This window comes from Petaurus breviceps, unplaced genomic scaffold (assembly GCF_028583685.1).
Source record: "Petaurus breviceps papuanus isolate PSGF00001 unplaced genomic scaffold, PetGlider_PUasm1.0 98, whole genome shotgun sequence".
Lineage (NCBI taxonomy): Eukaryota > Metazoa > Chordata > Mammalia > Diprotodontia > Petauridae > Petaurus > Petaurus breviceps.
In genome coordinates, this window is record NW_027187460.1 from 12,270,090 (window position 1) to 12,281,330 (window position 11,241).

Below are 11,241 nucleotides of genomic sequence, written 5' to 3' on the forward strand. Positions count from 1 at the left end.
AGTTCTCAGCAATCTTAGTTCCTGGGGAGACAAGGCTTAGCAAGGCCATAAGATACATTGCCAGTCCCTTCATGAATTCATCCTCTGTCTGTAGAACAGTCCTAGAACCCCTGAACACATTGGCAAAGCCCTCTCCCAGGATTTCTGTAAACATACAACAAGAAAATCCTTCTTCAGGGCTTCTGAACCAACAGAAAGGCTCCCAGACCCCTGCAACAACAGCACTGTCCTTCACCAGTGGACAGTATTCACTCTGTCTGCAGGACAGTCTCCAGACCCCTGCAACAACAGCACTGCCCTTCACCAGTGGACAGTATTCACTCTCTGTCTGCAGGACAGTCTCAGGGCTTCTTAACCAAAAGCCAGGTTCCAGGACTTCTTCAACAATAGGACTGTCTTTCACCAGTGGACAAATCTGGCAAAAGAGCATCAAAACAGACAGACAAAGTACCAGCAAAACAGCCATGTCTCCTCAGTCCTTGGCAGCTCAGGGGGCAGGTCTCAAAAGTCCAGGGCAATTCAAAGCGGCCACCAGCAATTCTCTTAGTCTCTCTCTCTCCGAGAGGTGCTGCTTCCAAAAAGATCTTCCGCCTCTCTCTTGTCTCTCCAAATCTACCTCACCAGCTCCTCCCAGTTCAGGACTTTCTTTTCACATCAAAAAGTCCATCCCACAGGTGGGATTAACAAGCTCTGGGTTTTAACACAATCAATTTGAAAACCAAGCCAATACAGGGGAATCTTTAATTGCCATTACTATCACAGAGGGTAGTTACAAGCACACACTTTTGAAAGGTACAGGGTCAAAATAGAAAATAGAATAAGTGTGGGGGGAGGGGGGATAGGACGGAGTGAAATAGGCTTTCACAATATATCTACTATGGAAATGTTTTGCATAACTACACATGTACAACCAATATTGAATTGCCTATCTTCCCAGTGGGGGTGGGTGAGGAGGGAAGAAGGGAAAGAATTTGGAAATCAAAGTTCTAAAAACAAATATTTAAAAAAATAGATTTTTACATGCAACTGGGAAATAACATATACAGGCACTGGAGTATAGAAATCCATCTTGCCCTACTAGAAAGTTGGGGGGGAGGGAGATGGGGGAGGATATAAGAGAGAGCAGATTGGGGGCAGCTAGGTGGCACAGTGAATAGAGTGCTGGTCCTGGAGTCAAGAGGACCTGAGTTCAAATCTGGCCTCAGACACTTAACACAGACAAAAACACTAGCCTTGTGACTTTAGGTAAGTCACTTAACCCCAATTGCCCTACCTTCCCCCCTCCAAAAAGCAAAAAAAAAAAAAAAACAGATTGGGGGAAGAGGTATTCAATAGGTTTGCTGTTTTGGGGTAGGGGTAGGGGAAAGATGGGGAAAAAATTGTAACTCAAAATCTTGTGCAAATGAATGTTGAAAACTAAAAATAACAAATAATTTTTTTAATTAAAAAAAAATATGGCCTCAGACTAGTTGTGTGACCCTGAGCAAGTCATTTAACCCTTTTTTCCTCAGTTTCCTCTTCTATAAAAATGAGGTGTAGAAGGAAATAGCGAAGCATTCTTGTATCTTTGCCAAGAAAATCCCAAATGGGATCACAAAGAGTCGGACAGTACAGAAATGACTTGACAACAAAATTGCCTGAAATTTCAACTAGAATGTATATGCTTTTGTCTGGTGAAAAGACAGATAGGTGACACAATTGACCTGGAGTAAGGAAAATCTGAGTTCAAATACTACCTACACCATAAGAAGGCTATGTGGGAAAGTCACTCAGCTTCCATTTGCATCATAAATGGAGAATTTGCATTCATAAAAAGGAGATAATAATAACACTAATCTTCCCTGGTTGTTGTGAGTATAAAATGAGATAACTTATATAAAGCACATTGTAAACCTTTAAAGCCCTATATAAATGTTAATTAAAAGCATTGAATTTGGATTTAGAGGTAATGGATTCAAATCCCACCTCTCCTAATTACATCTGGTCATGGCTGTCAATTTCTTCCCTTTCTGTCTCAGTTACCTTCTTTTTAAAAGGAACAGCTTGAGTTAGACATTATCAGAAATACCTTACAGCTCCAGATACTCTGAATTATTATTATTTTTTTCTATGTTATACATTGTTAACCAATACTAACATTCCCAGTTTCTAAAGAAATCACCTTCTGACTTGCTGTGTGCTGAAAATGGGAACCTGTTAGGTAACTTTAACAAACAGTGGCCAGATTGGTATATATTATTGACTACTTGTCACACTGAAAATAAAAGAATAAAAACTCACCCTACCTCAAATGTCAGAACAATTCCTCTGTTCCAAATGGATTCCCTTTAACCACATTTGTTACAATCTCTTGCTAATTCTATAGAGATTACAAGAATTAGCCTCCCTTTAATTGGCAGTTGTTACTGAGTCTCCACAGGAGCCTTTTCCTTAACAGAAGATTTAAAATTCCATTAGCAGTGATGACAGCATTGTAGCCAAGAGGAGGAAGGGCAGGACTGATCTTTTGTCTAAGATATTCAGAGTAATTGATGATAAAAAAGAGAAACCATTAGTTGAATGATTGATAACAGGACCTTTCTAATTACATCAGCCCTTTGCAGAGGAGACAGGTCATGAAACTTAGAGATCTACAGCACAAGTTTGAGAGTTTTTGACAAATAACCATAATTTAAAATACAATTATTTTTTTTAAATAAGATAGATGTTATACTACTCTCTCTATGTCTCTATCTGACTGTCTCTCTCTGCTGTTTTTCTGTCTCTGTTTTTGCCAGTCTGGGTCTCTGTATGTGTTTTTCTCTGGGTTTTTTGGTCCCTTAATCTTTGTCTTTGTCTCCCTCCTTTCTCTTTCTCAATCTCTCTTTTTCTTCTTTCTCCTCTCTTTTTCTATTTACCTTTGTCCTTCATTCCTTCTCTCCCTTACTCTCTTCACTCTTTTCTTTCTTTCTTTCTTTCTTTCTTTCTTTCTTTCTTTCTTTCTTTCTTTCTTTCTTTCTTTCTTTCTTTCTTTCTTTCTTTCCTTCCTTCCTTGCTTCCTTTTTCTTTCTTCCTTCTTTCCTTCCTTCCTTCTTTCCTTTCTTCTTTCTTTCCTTTCTTCCTTCCTTTCAGAATTATGGGCAGGGGGAGAAAAGTAGATAAATTATTTCAGTTGCTGTTGTACAGGGTTTGAATAACTGAATTCCATAGCAATACATCAGTGTGACAAAAGTTCACAGGATCACATGCTGTAGAGTTGGAAGCAAGCCTAGACATCTTCCAATCCAAACCCTTCATTTGACAAATGAGGAAAATAAGACCTAGAGAGCACAAGTGATATTCCCAAGATGACACCAGTAATAAGTAGAATATGTAGAATTATAAACTACAGCTTCACATTCTAAAGAAGTGCCAAAAGAAATACACAGAGACACTAACACAACATAAAAGTCTAATTTTAAACTCCAAAATGCATTACATTTTGGGAATTTATCTCTCCCCCTTTCCTCCTCCTCCTTCTTCCTTTTCCTCTCTTTCTCCCTCCCTCTTTATTGAGAACTTTCAGAAGCCTCTCCACTTCACTAATGAAATGTTCCCCTCCCCTATATTATTACCTGAAAGGCTACAGGACAGACAAGCAGGAGAATGTATTATGGAGGACATTTTGGGGTCCCTTGAGGTATATTTCCCTGTCCTATACAGTTACCTGCAAAGGTTACCAGGCAGAAAAGCAAGAGGGCATGTAATCTTTTTTTGTTTATGCCTCCGGATATGGTCCTAGAATATTACCCTGGTAGGTGACTAGCCTTAACCAAGGGTAAATGGTGAACAAGATTGAGGGAGGTTCCTTCTGCATTGTCTGCATTCCTTTGGATCACCTTAGAGGGAGGATCTTTCTATGTTGTCTGCATTCTCTTGGTGGGGGGGGGGGCATAAAAACTCTGTGAACTCCTTGAATCTTTGGCTCTGTATGAAATGGTCCTGTAATAAACAGACTATTGATTACACCCCATCTCTCCCTAGCCCACCAACTTCACTGGCTGCAGTACCTCCTCTCTCCCTCTTTCTCTTCCTCTCCTCCCCTTCCAGTTTTCCAATCAATCCTCTCCATAGATGCTGAATTAATACTTCTAAGACACACATCTAACCATGTCACAAGTAAAAGCATTCAGTAATCACCTATTGCCTCAGTTAAAAAACATGACTTCCTTAGCCTAACCATTAAACTACCCCCAAATTTCAGAAAACTATAATTTGCCCAAGTGATGCTATGTAACTTTCCTTCACATACTCCATGTTCTAGGCAAATAAAAAGGGTTTTCAAAACTTGATATTCCATCTCCCATCTCTGTTTCTTTATACAGGTTGTTGTATGTGTTTGCAATACATTTCTCTTTTATCTCCCCATTTTCAAACCCCTAGTTTCAATGAATGTTCAGCACAAGTGTCACCTCATATATGACCAGTTTCTGAAACCCCAAATCATATTTCATTTACTTTATATATTTTATATCTATTTAGTAGAATTCATAGAATGCTTTATTTTGGGGTGGTTGTAGTTGGTTTCCCTCACAAGTGCCAACTGCGGTGTCTTACACATTGTAAGCTTTTAAAAATGATTTTTTTCTTGATGTTTTCTATTTCTTATGTCACTATAATATCTCATGTTTTTCTCTGCTACCCACCCCTAATCTCCGCCCACCCTCCCCCAATCCATCCTATGTGGCAAAAATTATTTTTGGGAGATTGAATAAAAGTTAGTATAACTGGTTGATATCAGTGAAAAAAAAACTGAAAATACGTGCAATGTGTAACACGTGAGGATCGCCCACCTCCGTTTAGGAGTGGATAGGGGGAACTTTTCATTCATTCCAACTCCTATTTGTTCTTATAATTTTATTAAACTTAGTTTTGATTTTGGGAAATGCCACACTTTTTTCTATTTACATTGTTGCAGTTACCGCGTATATTGTTTTCATGACTCTATGTTTCATCACTCTTGATTAGTTCATATAAATCTTTCCATACTTCTCTATATTTCTCACACATATCATATGATGCAGTAATATTCCATGACATTCTTGTACCACAATTTGTTTAGCTATTCCCAATTTAAAAGAATCTATTTATTTTCTAATTCTTAGCTATCAGAAAAAGCGCTGTTATAAATATTTTGGAGTATATAGGTACTTTTTTCTTACTGATCGATTCCTGAGGATATAAACGCAGTAATGGAATCTCTGGTCCAAATAGTATTGGACATTTTAGTCACTTTATTTACATAATTCCAAATTGATTTCCAAAATGGTTGCAACATTTCACAGTTCCACCAACAATATGATATTGTGTCTGTCTTTCCACAACCCCTCCAAACACTGACTGATGCCATATTTTGTAATTTTTACCAATGTGCAAAATGTGAAGTAAAACCTTCCATTTATCTTTATTTGCATTTCTTTTATTATTAGTAATCCAGACCATTTTTTCATGCAGTTGTGAATTTTTTGCAGTTCTTTTAACAGCTGTTTGTTAACATTAACAATCCTTTGACCATTTATCTTACTGATCTTATGTATATTCATTAATTATCTAGAAATCTTGTATACCAAATTCTTATCAGAGAAATCTGATGCAGAGTTTTTGTTTTTCCCATTCAATCACTTCCCTTCTTCAAAGGTGCATTGTTATCTGTGCAGATGCTATTTATTTTCAAGTAATCAAAGTTATTTATTTTATCTTTTGTAATCGTATCTATTTCTTGTTTGGAAATGGGATTTCTCTTTCTATTATTGCTTCTTGTATTTTGGTACTATTATATTAAAAAGTTGTGGATTTTTGAGAATTTATTTTGCAGCCTGCAACTTTGGTAAAACTATTGTCTCAATTAGTATCTTTGATGTTGTATGGTAAGTTTTAAATATTTTGGTAATTTAATTGTTTAGAGTTCTCTAAAAATTCTACCTTTATTTCTAATCACTATTACTAGGTAACAAGTGGTGTTTCTATTTGGATATGTAAAGCAATTGCAATAAGCAAAATAAACCCAAAACATATATCACTTAAATGTTTTCTATAGTATTATGCTTTTCCATAATATATTTATGATAATGCAATAAAAATTAAATAATCTATTTGAACATATATAGGTAAATCAATCAATCAACAAACATTTATGAAGTATGAGACTAGGTCTTCAGTTGAGATGGGTTAAAAAAATTGCCTTAAAATAATTAATGGACACCTGGATCTGTGAAACACAAACAATCAAACAAAATGAAGGAAAGAAGAAAAAAATATTTGTAAAGGACAGTCATGTGTTATATGCATGTTCAAATATGTAAATTGTATTTTTTCTCATTTTTGTTGAATAGATTTTGTACACATATACATACATGCATGCATATATGCATGCATGTATATATAATATAGCCAAGAAAATCTACCGGTTCCCCATAATACTCCCTATTTGTTGAATAACAAACAAAAGCCCTTCCTCATTCCACAATGAAAAGAAATATTATAATTAATTTTCTTCCATCTTTTCTAGGGTTTTTAATTTAGAATTCACTAGAAAACGTGATATATTATGTGGATATAAATGCCTTTCTCAGCATTGTCAGCAAATTTTCCTATGTTTGTTAAATAATAAATCCTCCCCCCAGTTATTTTCTAAATAATTGTTGCACATTAATCGTTTTTATACACATTTAGCAGGGTGTCTTGTGTATTTATTCTATCGATCTATTTCTCTGTATTTTGCCTAGTATCCAATAGTTTTGATGATAATCACTTTGTAATATATTTTGAGGCTTGTGAGTTCAAGGACTTATTGTTTTTTTTTTCTCTTGTACACCCTTTAATATACTTGTCAACTTTTTTTTTCATAAATAAAATTTTATTATATAATCATTATGATTTTCTCATGTACAATGAAAGCTTATTGACATTTTTATTAATGTTGTATTAATATATTAATTAATCTGGGAAACATCAATGTTTTTATTATATAAATCTAATATATCCATGATCATTAATTTTTTTTTTCCATTTGTTTTGGCCATCCTTTATTTTGGTCATTATTCTTCAATACTATTGTTATTTATATAGATTCTTTAATTACTATTTTAGCTATTTCTCAAATAGTTTACTTTTTTGTTGTTATTAAAAATGGTGTTTCTCTTTCATCATGCTTTATTAAACTTTCTTGCAATAAATAACACAATGAAGGGAATTGGGGTTGGTAAATGTTTAAATATTTATCCTTTAATTCCAGACACCAACTTCTTAGCCAGCTATATTCACTTCCCAATTCTGATCTTTTCTCCTTAACCCCTGCTTTTGATTGGCAGCAATGAGAGAAATCAACTGTGCCTCTAAGGTCTTCTGTTTCTTGCCCAATTCTAGGGAAACTTTAACAATGCTTTCCTATTAAACCTTTTAACCAGGTAAAGTCCTTTGAGGCAATATCATTTATTTTCATGTGAATTAACAGAATTGGGTATTAGTCATCTGTTTTGACAAGTCAGGTAAAGTCAAGTAAACAAACATTTATTAAGCACCAAACTCTGTCAATAACTGTTTTAAGCACTGAAGAAATAATGAAAGATTTAACAGCCCTGCTCTCAAGGAGTTCACAGTCTATTATAGTACCAGAAGAAAAAAAAAAACACATTGATTCATCTGTGGGCAGGATGTTGCCAGGTTCATTCCATAATGCCATAGGCCTGCCTTTTCACTGTTTCACTTGACTTCTGCCTTTTGCCCCATCTCTTTGTACACATTTAAAAAGAAGTATCTTACTGGTCTCTGTGTTGTAGCTTTGTCTCTGTGGTTCTTAGTTGCTACATATATTCATTCCTGTATTTTTGTTGATGTGCTCAAAAAACAATCTCTTTGCTTTTGGTTTATTTCTAAAAATTATTTCAAACACCTCTTTATTATTGAACATTTACCTTCTTGCATTTATTGTTAAGCTCAGATTTGCAGGTAAATTTATCTGGGACTACACCCTGACTTTAATGTTTTTTGGAACACCTTGCCCCATCCCTGCCCATGTTTTCTGGTGACTGCAGAATAATCTTGCATTATTCAAATTTCCTTTTCTTTATATGGGAGATATTTCTCTTGATGGCTTAAAGGACTTCCTTGTTTCTGAATTGAATTGTTAAATTTAACTGCTCTGTGCCTTGGAGTTTGCAAACTTCCTTTTGTTTTTTGTTTGTTTGGAGGTGATCTATGAATTCTTTCTATTGGAATTTCATTTTCTATTTTTAGAAATTCTGGGCAGCTCTCTTGTTTCTTCCATTGTGGTGTTAAAGTTTTTATCATATCATATTCGTCTTGGAGAACTATGACCCTAAAACAGTCTCTTTACTCTTTTCAGATCAGTGTTTTGCTTTTCTGCCATGTTAAAAAAAAAAAAAGCCTTGGAAAGCTACTGAGAATCTATTACTGTTATTATGACATCAACAAATAGTTTCCTTAGTAACCATCATAAAAGTCAACAATTAATGACTGTTCTGTTCTTCTTTTTCTGCCCTTTACTGTAGGATCTCTCACCTGTCAGAATCTGTATCCTTACAACTTCCTTATGTGGAGGACATATACCTGCCTAATTCCTCTTTCCTTATTAGGAAAAATTTCATGATCTCATTCCTAGAGTCACATTATCACTATACTTATTCCTCTTTATTTCTATGTTACATTCTTCTGCATTCCACATGAGATTCTCTTATGCCTCTTTGAAGCCATATTATTTTTCCATTTTGAATCACATATCCTTTCCTTGTTCTGTTTGTTTTTGTTTATTTTAAGACTCTCTTTAAACTTCCTGAAAGGGAGGGTCAAGTGTAGTAAGGGTCAAAGTGTTCTTTCATTTCCTTTAATTTTTCTACTCAGAGAAAGAATAACCTGTAACATTACCATAGATAATAGTCACTTTATTATTTTTTCAGAAATTCAAACTTCTACCATACTTTGAAAATCATTATGTAAATAATCCTACTTCCATTCTTATTATTAATGAAATCCATAGTCCTTTGTCATTCTTGCTAATAGCTCTCTTAGGTAACTTCACTTTATAAGGTCTTACTACCATTTAATCAAGTAACAACAAACTGTGACACAAAGGTAACTAAGTAATCTCTACTTTTGATATTTCCTGAAACTGTGCCATTATCTTTATTTATATTGGTTTATTTATATTAGTTATCTTTATTTATGTGGTTGCTAAGGTCCCTTCCACCTCTAAGATTCTCTGTTCTGTATTCTAGTTATCTATGCCTTAGTGTCAATTCCAGGTTTAATACTCTATGGTTCTCTAATTCTATATTCTATATTTATTCAATTGTAAAAGAATGTTTCACATTTTTCCATAAGCTAAAGAGTAGAGAATGCTTAATTCACTTCATCCAACACTGTTACTTACTAAGTATATGTGATGATGATGATGATTGATGATGATGATGTTCATGAGAATGAGGATAAAATAAAAAGCACTAGATTAAGGCACAAAAATGGTGGGGTGTCCATTTTAATTAGGTTAACTCCTTCGAGAAGGTATTCACTAGAACTTCATGTCCCTGCTCCCAAGTCTTAACAACCTCAATGATTCCTTGAAAAGTCCCACACTTTCTTCTTTGAGATTCCCTGAGGTTATTACATGAGCCTACCACAAAAGAAAACAAATTCATTTTGCAAATTATTTCCTCTGATAAATGTTTAGGCATATCAGTTTAAAAGAAATAGAAATATTTTAAGGCTTACATAGATTCATAGAATTTCAGAGCTAAAAACAACTTTAAGCATTACGGATCCAAACTCCTCATTTTAAAGATGATACAGTACCCTCCTCCCCAAAATGCAAACAAGGTAGCTTTGGGCATGCAAAATAACAAAATCCAATTCGTAATATAGACTAGAGCTAGAAGGGAGCTCAGGAGCTATTATTCATCTAACCTCATTTTACAGTTGTGGGAATTAAAGATCATGTAGGTTAACTGACTTGTACATGGTTACAAAGGAAGAGGATCAGAGGTAGAATTTGAGGCGGCCAGGACATTTTGACTCCAGGACTAGTTCCCTTTCTACTGCACCACAGTTACTCCCATTTACAGGGCTCAGAACTTCCAAATTTTCCCAGGTCTCCCTGAAGGTTACTTCTTCAGTGGCTTATAACAGCTAGAAAATGGGTGATTCTGGAGCTCTTCACTATGAAATTGTAGGACAGGGTTCATCACATTCCCAGGTATCTCTTCTCATTCTTCTAAAATGTAAAATAAAATAAAATAATATGTTCTAGTTGTAAGAGACCTTAAAGACCTAATTCTAACCCCAGAAAACAGGAAAAATGTCTCACTTGATTATACCTATGAGAGTGTAAATTCAGTCCTTCAAACTCAGGAACAAACCAAACATACCTCAAACATAAGCAAAGCACTACAGACATACTGACTCTTTGTTACCTTGAGCCTCTCTGGATCTCAGCTTCCTAATCTACAAAAGGAAGCAGCTGGACTAAGCAATCTCTAATGCTCCTTCTAGCTCTGAATCTGTGACCTTTTAATGAGCATAATGAGAACTAGAAACCATTCCATAAGTATACCATGTGAAGAAGCAAGACGTGTTCAACCCAAAGAAGACAGATGTTAGCTGACTCTCTACACCTGAAAGTTTGTTATACAGATTAAAATATCGATCATAAAATCATAGCTTTAGATTTAGAAGAAAACTCTAGAACTTTACCCTACCATCTTCATTTTACAGAGAAGTAAACTAAGACATAGGGATGCTAAGTGATTTGCCCAAGATCACACAAATAAGTATCAGAGGAGGAATTTAAACTTAGATTTTATGACTATATTCAGTATACTTTTAATGGTACTAAAAATTAATAAAAGGGATTGAATAATTAATGAATTCTCTACTTTTATTAGAAAATATATGTTCCTCAATACAATGATGTCTATGAATTTATATGTTGTCTTTTCCCTTTAATATCTCCTGATGCAGTATAATCACAACCTAAGAAGACATCTTTATTATTTGCAGTAGTTGTACCCATTTGGCTAGGAATACCCAATTCTCCTTTATCTCTGAAAAGATTTTTCCCATGCCCATGCTTCACCACTGAGCATAAATCCTTTCAAGATACTGAGGAATCACTATAGTTGAAATATACAATGTGCAATCATTTCTATCTCCTAACACAAATCACCATTTGGTAATTAGAAAAATAATGAAATCAAGAGTCAGTCAGGGCCT